The sequence below is a fragment of the Macrobrachium rosenbergii genome, chromosome 1 (genome assembly GCF_040412425.1).
Source record: "Macrobrachium rosenbergii isolate ZJJX-2024 chromosome 1, ASM4041242v1, whole genome shotgun sequence".
NCBI lineage: Eukaryota > Metazoa > Arthropoda > Malacostraca > Decapoda > Palaemonidae > Macrobrachium > Macrobrachium rosenbergii.
This window is the reverse complement of record NC_089741.1, coordinates 33,443,780-33,453,248: the sequence shown is the minus strand read 5'-3', so window position 1 is coordinate 33,453,248 and position 9,469 is coordinate 33,443,780. Positions and strand designations below refer to the sequence as shown.

Sequence of the window (9,469 nt, the reverse complement as noted above, 5' to 3'; positions counted from 1 at the left end):
GCTTTTATCTTAACACGTGTGGCTTGAGTTCGACCTCCAACTTTCAAGGAGAACAGGTCTGGGCCTCATTCCCTCCAGGTTCAAAAACTGAACCCTGGTTTTATTTTGCCGAGTTTAGAAGCCAAATTACTTTTCAAGAATTCTTTCATTCTTTTTGGTATTTTTATTCCTGCTAGTATTATGTTTCCTTTTATTCTTTTTCGGTATTTTTATTCTTCGCGTATTATACAGCAATTTTTTTCATTTCATTAAGTTCGTCTTGGAATATTTGGCTAAGTGTCCTAGGACAAAAGTAATAATAATAATAATAATAATAATAATTAGGAAGTATGCCATGTTAAAAAGGATGGCTGCTTTATGCAAATTAATCTTATATGAGTATTGGAGAGAGAGAGAGAGAGAGAGAGAGAGAGAGAGAGAGAGAGAGAGGAGAGAGAGAGTGTCTCGTTTTCAAACAACCTATACAGTATTCAGTGCAAATCAAATATGTAACTTTATGGTGCTTCAAGGTGTGCAATTACATATAAAAATATGTATGACTGAAGGAACGCTTCATGAAACATTATCAAGATTTTCTTTCTTTCTCATAATTTTAGCTTCTGAATTATTCAGAGAAAGAAAGCATATACATCCAGTGTGGGTGACCATAATTGTTGCAGTGCCAGTTCTCATGTATCAAATGAAAGCGCCAAGTACTGAAGGCAATAACAGTAATTTGTTAATTTATTTTTTCTTTTTTAATAAGTGATCTTTCTTTCTGTATTTCCTATTACCTTCTGTTACTTTTTTGTAATGAACATCATGTTCTTGGGAAGTTTGAATTTCAAGTCAGTGGCCATATGAATAGGGTTCATCGTCTGAATAATGATAATAATAATAATAATAATAATAATAATAATAATAATAACAAATGAACATCATATTCTGGAGACTTGAATTTCAAGTCATTGGCCCTTGTGGTGAGCTTGTTCCATGTGAATAGGATTCATCTGAATAATAATAATAAAATAATAATAATATTAATAAAAAATAATAATAATAACCAGTTGGTGGGTCACTGACTTTATACTACTGCTGATGCATTTATGACCAAACTTTCGAAAAAAAACTAATTTGGTCAGTCATTGCAGACGGTGGTTCAGCCCAACACAGTGTACGAGAGGATTCAGTATCAGCTGGAAGATGATGCCTACGACACCATCCCAGACCTGGTCAGGGCTTACGTGGGAGGCAAGAGACCCATCACGATTTCCTCCGGTGCCCGAATATCGACCCCAGTCAATCGAACGGCTCCTCTCAGCTTTTACGCATCGAAGTACGCCCTTCAGACAGCCCACACGTTCTCCCATGGCACGCTGACGCGGCCCATCAACAGGTCGTCTGAACCGACACCAAGGTAAGGTTTTCCCCAAGGGGGCTACTGTACCTCCTTTCATATTCTCTTCCTTCCATCTTACTTTCCTCAACCCTCTCCTAGCAACCGATTCATAGTGCAACTGCGAGGTTTTCCTCCTGTTACACCTTTCAAACTTTTACTGTCAATTTCAGTTTCAGCGCTGAAAGACCTCATTGGTCCCAGTGCTTGGCCTTGGGCCTAAATTCTATATTCAGTTCAGTGCCAAGGTAAGGTTTAGAAGAGGTAGCAGGACACGTTATATTTGGAAGAGATTGCAGTTATAATGACAAATTGGTTTTTACCGATCATTTTTGGAAGATATTACAAGTTAAAATGATCGGTTTGTGGTTTTAGGTGAAAATGATTGAACTTGAGTACTGTACTTTCGTAATGAGCAAATACTTGCCTCTACCATTTTCATTACTTGCTAGTTGAACACGGACTTTTAAAAGGCAGTATCATAATTATTGTGTTTCATTAATATTTAACTTCAGGCCATCATTAATAATTTCCTTTGTGATTGCTTACATATTAGAATGTATGGGTAAAAAAAGTGGATTTGTGAATATTTTCTGTAAGTGTGGAGAGAGAGAGAGAGAGAGAGAGAGAGAGAGAGAGAGAGAGAGAGAGAGAGAGAGAGAGAGAGAGAGAGAGAGAGAGAGAGAGGGACGTAAAACCTGTTGATGGCCAATGTAACAAGTAAATATATGACTCTTAAACTTTTACATGCCCCGATCCAACCAGTTCTTGAGAAATTTCTAAAAAAAAAAAAAAAAAGGATCATAGATCCTGTAGGTGGTTCCAACTATTAAAACCCAGCAACAGTATTTTATGTGTGCGAGATAGAAATCAGCATTTTGAAACAACCTTAATTTCACTATAAACTCAGTGAAAGTAAAATCTCCCAAAAAATGCAACCATATCCCCTTTCTTCTCTTGCAGCATCATAAGCACGTACAAAATTGAAACTATGCCGGCTGTAGGAGCCATTCTAGTAATTTCTTCCTCTTCCAGCACATGACACAACCACATTGTGCTTCACTGCTATCATGTATGTCAGTTACTTTTTCATATTTATCCCATGCATAGTATGCTATGCTTCCGTTTATGAGGATACGCTATGCAGAATCATTTTCACTCAGAGCTGTCTTTTTGTGGAATTACATTAATCATCTCTTTGACACGCCTTTGTTTTTGTTTAAATATTGCTGCATAGTATCAGTTATATTAAATCTTGGAGGGTTAGTGCTGTTGGTGCACCTCATTTGGTGCGCTGTAGGTATTACATAAAATTTTTTTGCAGTGCCCTTCAGCCCCTAGCTGTAACCTCTTTCATTCTCCACCCTTTCTAACAATTGATTCACAGTGCAACTGCGAGGTTTTCTTCTGTTACACCTTCAAACCTTATACTTTCAATTTCCAGTTCAGCACTGAATGACCTTATAGGTCCCAGCACTTGGCCTAAATTCTGTATTCTGTTATATATTAAAATGTACTTTTGACAGAATATCCGGAGGCACGTTACGTCACCAGCATTCCTACAGTGGACCCATAGGTGTTGGGTGTACAATAGTGAGAGTCCAGCACACTCTCCCCTAGAATGCGAAGAGATACTGCTCCCATTTTGCCCATCAAAACCAGGAACAACAGTACCTCCAGGCCTTCTGATGAAATCTCTGAGGGTGGTACAGGTTAGTTTAAATTCTTGAAAATTAGTCTGAGACTACCAAATCACATTTCTAGGTGTCAAATACTTACCATCTGTTGAAACTATGAAAGAATTACCATGTAATACTGAGTGGGTTATGGCAGGTTGAAGGTCAGGCATCAAGTGAAATGTATCCTGTGTCAGCAGTTTAAAATGCAAAATCTTTTCAGGTGCCTTGAGGGATGAAGAACGAAGTTGCAGCAACGATGGTGTCATAGGCCCACGTCCAGTGGTAGAACAAAACAAATTCACTTCGCAGTCGCTCCCAAGAAAGATGACTACAAAATCTTTTCTGTAGCTACAGAGCATTTTGCAAACATGCCTTCTGATCCCAATGTTGGCTTGAGAGTAGATCTCACTCCTACAGATAAGTCCATTGATGATGATGTAGTACCACAGGCCCCTCCACCAAAGCCCTCAAAGGGTACCATCCTTTAAAGTGAAACCAGAAAAAACTGCCTCAGGCCAACATACCCCATCAGCCATATCAGAGAAAGAATTTACGCTGAAATTGAAGAAGACAGAAGAAGATGACAAAAAGAATGCAAAAGCAGTTCGTCGAAGATCTTGTTACTCCCACAGAAAGTGGAGACTTGGAAAACAATGGCAAAAGTATTGATAGTGGGACACTCACTGCAGATACAGCATCAAACCCAAAGGCACTCCCGTTTGTCTGAAATGTATCAGCCTTCTGGATCCGATTCTGGGAACGGCTCTGATTCTGTACAGACTTCTGCAAGTGACACTAGAAAGTAAGAATTTCACTTATACTTTACAGCATCGAGTATTATTTAGTGTTATATTTAATAATTTTCCATTGATTTACAATATTGTGTTGGTTAAAATTTCTGTTGATCAAATTAGAATCATTCCTATTACTATATTGCAGGATTATTTTATGTACTAAGATTATGAAGTACAGTATTTGGATAATGTTTATCATTTATTTGTTGCTGTACCATTTTCTGAATTCAGTTAGTATAGAAAAATTTTCTCCTTTACAGTCGTGACAGTCAAGCATCTTTTGGTGACAGTGGTAGTGTACATCTAGAAGAGGATTCCGTGGTTGACGAAGAACCAGTATTGTTCACAATGCCTGAAATGAATGCACAAACTGCATTTGACCTTGAAAATTTTAGCACCCTTCTCCTTAGTTCTATTGAAAACAAACCACTCGATGGTACAGCACTGAACGGTGTTAAGAATACCCTTTTAGAGAGTGGCTCAAGGTAGGATGAACCTATTCGTTATTCTTTTTAACCTCGTCCAGTTATCTCGAGTCTTACAGCATTGCATTTTAGTTTTGTGGTTTCCAATAAAAGTGTGCAAACTTTCAATGAAAATCCTTGTGGCTTAGAGTAAGAACCATTAAATTTTTTCATTTTTAATTTTCCTAACAATAAATTAGAAAACTATATATTTCATACATGGTAAATTAACAATCCAATTAACTAGGAGAACCTGTTAGAAAAGTAGTTTGATACATCTGTAGATGCTATGAATGCATTCTATAATCAGCCACAAGCCAGTTTGATAAAAATTAAATTTTTATATAAATTCTTTCCAAAACCTGTTAAGTTATTAATCCACACATTTTCTGTTGGTAAATTACACCGACAGAAAACAGCAAAGTAAATGACAATCTTGCTGCTCATTTGGTAACTGAAACTTGCTGTACGTTTCATGCGGAGAAAACATCCTGTTTTTTCCAAGTTTAGCAGCTCACCTAACAAGGGCTGATCTTGGTGCTGAATGGAACTGGTAGATGTGACTTGGAGTCTTGGCGTTACATCTGGTAGTCGAACTAGTCACTCTTCCCCCATGGGGCTCAGTTGAGGACAGACCTAATTGAAAGGAGAGTAAGGTTCAGGGGGCAGTATATTGGAATCTTGTTTACAGTGGTCTCTTAGCACACCACACTTGTGCTTCAGAGGATTTTCAGCTGCTTATAATGTATAACAGTAAAGCTGTGACTGACAGTGATGCAGAGAAAATCCTGAGGTCATGTACTTCAGACAATTTCAAAGATCTGGGGACCTCCAACAAACTGACATCAGTTGTATTGTGTTTACTTTCTGTTTTAACAGTGATTGACTTATATGAGGGCATTTTGTCCACAAAGAAACAAGTCTGTTCCATGCCATACCTTTTTGAGGTAGTACCTTCAATTAATTTTCATTTGTCCTGGAAGACTACTCGAGAGGTCTCCATTTGTGAAGAATCATATGCACCCTTCGAAATAACCTCAGGCCTAAGAACTGATGATAGTTGTCTAAAATCTGTGGTCCATCATGTTAGTGTGTTGACCTATTTTGGTCACCAAATGCCATTCCTGTGAGTTGAACCTATCGTACATGCCATAAATGTGTTTGGGGATATAATACCATATATAGTGAAGGTTTATAATTTATTCACTTCAGAAGGAAAGGAGTTTCATACCCTGTCAATGAACAGTGATGGAAAAATTTTGAGAGAAAACCCTAAATTTTTAAGATTGCTTTAGAGAAACGTTAGACTGATTCAGGAGTGTTTTATTAATTATAATTCTTTGGTTTCAGAACGGGTGTTTAAAGTTACTTGTGGCAGTGACAATCCTCATGAGCCCAGATCTAAATGAGCGAGCAGAAATTATCCATCGCTGGATACAGATGGCTCTCGACACAAAAACTGCAATGGGCAACTTATATGGTTTCACTGGTCTGATGCTTGGCCTGTGCATGCCTGAGGTAATGTAATATTTGAAATGAAATTAATTTTCAGATATAAATTTGACTATTGAAATATTGCCAGATGTCTCAGTCTTCATCAGAAATCCACTAGGAACTTAAAATCTGAATCGAGTCCTCTGTATTACAGATTCAGCGTCTGACTAACACGTGGCACACAGTAAGGCAGAAGTACACCCGACTCACCGCATTTAATTTCAAGTCAAACTGCGGTCAACACTGAAGGCTATGAATGAGTGCACCAACCCTCAGGCTCCTAATACAACCATCCCACATCTTCTCCCATTCATGCTTTTGTGTGAGAGAAACTTAGATGACATCTACTCAATGCACAAACATGTAAGTTTTCATTGTTTAGGATATGCAGTACTACTAAGATCTTCTACAGTAGAATCTTAACGAGCTACTTCAGGAGGAGTGCTGCAAGGAAATCCTTCAAAAAGATAAGCAGAGTTAAGTATGAGACATTAAATAAAATGTGGAACAGTGCTTCAACCTGAGAATTCACAGCAAAAGATTCCATCTATTTACACCTTGATAGTCTCTTCTCAAGGTTCATCCTTTCCCAGGAGTCAAAACAAGTTCAAAGTGAAAGTGACCAGGGTTTTCCTTAGTGAAGGGCATCCATTGGTCAAGAAATGGCAGTCTCTTCAAAGAATCTCATTTTGCATGGAAAACTGTCCCTTCCAGTTTGTTGCCATGGGCTACCGTAATTCATTCATAAAAATTTGGGCAATCTATTGGTCTTGTTAAATGGCTTTCTCACAAAAATAAAAGTACTAGGCTCCAAAGAGACTAATGTTGACCATCCCTTGCAGAAAGACCTTCATAATGACGGCAGGACTGCTGTCCAATCACCCATTTCAGATTTTATAAAAATTAACTATAACTGGTTGGGTGAATTTTTCTCGTACTTAGATTGAATATTTTACATAGTTTATGAACAGAACCTACACATAGAGTATGAGGCTGCTCATTCGGACTTGACACTTACCATACTCATTTTGTCTTATTCTTGTTACCAAGATAGTCAGGGGCTCCTTTAATAGACTTCTAGGTGGTATCCTTTGGGTTTCTCCACATTATGGAATCTCCTCCCACCTTGTGTGAACTTTCATTCACCGAGATTACCAAGCTATTGTCTTCTTTTCCAGAATAAGCAACTGGGGAAGATAGATGCTATACTGTATTTCACCCTTGGGATGTTTTATTCTTGCATCTTTCACAAGCAATTCTTTTAAGATTGTCGGGAAAGGTGATGGCTTTCTAAGTCTTAGAGTAACTCTGTTACTTCAGGATGGTCCCTTACATCATGCTGTAGTTCTTTCCATTCTGCAGACTATAACCAGGTAACTACTGCTGTACCCAATCCTGTCCATCAGCCTCATGTTAGAAAGTTACACTGGAATTCTAAAATCCCCAATCTTCACATTTGCAAACTTAGTCTACTTTCCTTGAGAGTGGCTTTTCAGATAAAAGCTGCCAGTTACCTCTCAGAAACCCAAGTTTTTTTACCAGCCTGGTAGCAGAAAAGTTTCTGCTCTCAGGGTGATATTCTCTGCTCATTTTAGAGAGCAGCAATGTAGATTTTCTGATATCTTCACTCAAGAATTGCAGTAACAGAAATTGCCTTTTGGAAGATTTTTTTCATTAAAATGCAATGCAGTTGTCAGGAACAAGGATTGGGTCACTTAGTTTTTTCTTGTGCATGAGAATAATGGGTACGTGTAGTGATGCAATTATTTGTCCAGGTTCCTTTCTCTTTCTCTAATTTCAAGGTATTTCCTGGATTTAAACAGGGCATTTTAGCAGCAGACAAGTTGTCAGTTGTTTATATTCAATAGTGTAGATAATTAGGCTGTTTGTCACTGTATTTGAGTATTTATATATATATATATGTATTGCTCCTTCCTTATTTTAGCTTTCAGAAAATGCATAATTTAAAGTATAAGAAGAAAAAATTAGCTTTATGGTTACTTTGATATTAATGTAAGGCATATGAGATTTTCGGCTAAATGCAAAATATACATTTCACGTCTTGCAGGCATCATCAATATTGCAGGGAGAGTACAGCTGCGGATTATGGTTTGCAGATGCTCTTCACCCATCTTCAAACAAGGGCCATAACATAAAATTTACCTCTGTATCGCGAATGCAGATCACATTCTCTCAGATTCCAATATTCTGACGACCTCACTCTTGACATGTTCGAAGCGAGTTTCATCTCAGAAGTTCTTGTGGGGGAGCAAAAGGTGCTACTGTCGACAGCAGAAGAACGCCACGCAAAAAATTCCAGCGTGTTATTAGCACTCTGTCTGGAGAGTGTGAGCCACCACCTGGAGTTTCTTAAGCTGCTCATTTAAAGCACAGCAGTTTCCATAGGTGCATTTGGAAGTTGTACATGGAAACTTGAGGACCTTGCTCAAAGACAGTTTCCTATTTGACATGCATTCATTTACGTTTAATTATACTATAAATTCTGCACTGTGCAATGGGCCATCATTCTTTCATACAGAGGAAGTAAATCAATCATTCTAGAAATAATGATGAAGAAAAAATGTCCTCTTTTCTAAATGTGGATACTAACAAAATCTCAGAAGTACTGTATACCTTTGGCTATAACTGATTCTTGAAAGGTATATAGAGTCCTTCTCTCGAGCTTGCTGCTGTAACTTCAGTGGCTGGTACTTACACAGACACACGGGAGGAAATTTCATGTTTTGTATTGGATAATCCACATGAGTTGCGAAAGCAAATCTGTAATGTAAAAGACATTTTACTATAACTCTACTTAATTTATCATTACTATAAGCTCTGTTAGTCACTTTTATACTGTGTCAAGGCGTAAAAGTCAAATGAAATTTTAATGCATAAACAAGAAGGTGCTTATCAACCTGGTCAATGACATAAGTATAAGCAAATGTTTTATTCCCACTTTAAGAATCAGCAGTATAAACATGCAGGTAAACACATATAATGGATAACTTAGTGCATGCAAACTACAGTCTTAACTAAAGTACTATGCTATGTATCCCTTCACATGCTTGGTAGCCCTGTTTGATGTGTTATATCTTAGCAGAGGCTTGACAGAAGTTTTCTTTGTGCGTCATTCGGAAAACATTCGTTCCCTCACCACGATCACCAAGTTGTATTAGTTTTTAAAATGTGAGACGCTGAAATTGCGAACCAAATTATTTCCGAACTCTTGTGATGTCTTGTATACTTTTATTTTTGCATATTTTAATTTGTTTGACATGGATGTTTATAGCCTATGAGAGTGTTTCCTGAAAACTTTTACAAAATAGTCTTGCATCGAAGATTATGTGTGTTTATAACTGAGCGTCAGAATTATCAGCTGATTAGATCTAGTCACAGGGCCCAGAGTCGAGTGGCTTCACTGGCTTGTGCTGAATCTGTGTATATATAAATATAAGTGAATTTGTACTTATTGTAAATAAAATAAGAATAACATTACATAATTTTTCTTAAACTGTAACTAGTTTGTGAACAAGTGTCTTAAAATTTAAGAGTTCCACTGACAGGTGTCATTATATTATTACAAAATGGGCTTAGAAGGTACTCTGGAGGATACCCATTACTGTTAAATTGTTTAGTAATATCTATCTCATGTTTTTCAGT

General features: G+C 37.4%; 1 protein-coding gene and 1 long non-coding RNA gene across 2 annotated transcripts in view; both read left to right on the top strand.

Annotated features, from left to right (window-relative positions):
* The window catches only part of LOC136848225 (uncharacterized), a 6,841-nt gene extending 2,225 nt beyond the window's left edge, over positions 1 to 4,616 (top strand). Inside the window, exons 3-6 of the long non-coding RNA XR_010855983.1 lie at positions 1,131 to 1,396; positions 2,902 to 3,087; positions 3,275 to 3,856; positions 4,109 to 4,616. This is a non-coding gene — a long non-coding RNA (uncharacterized lncRNA). The remainder of the gene's footprint in view (positions 1 to 1,130; positions 1,397 to 2,901; positions 3,088 to 3,274; positions 3,857 to 4,108) is intronic.
* The window catches only part of LOC136847958 (breast cancer anti-estrogen resistance protein 3 homolog), a 485,533-nt gene that overhangs the window by 370,806 nt on the left and 105,258 nt on the right, over positions 1 to 9,469 (top strand).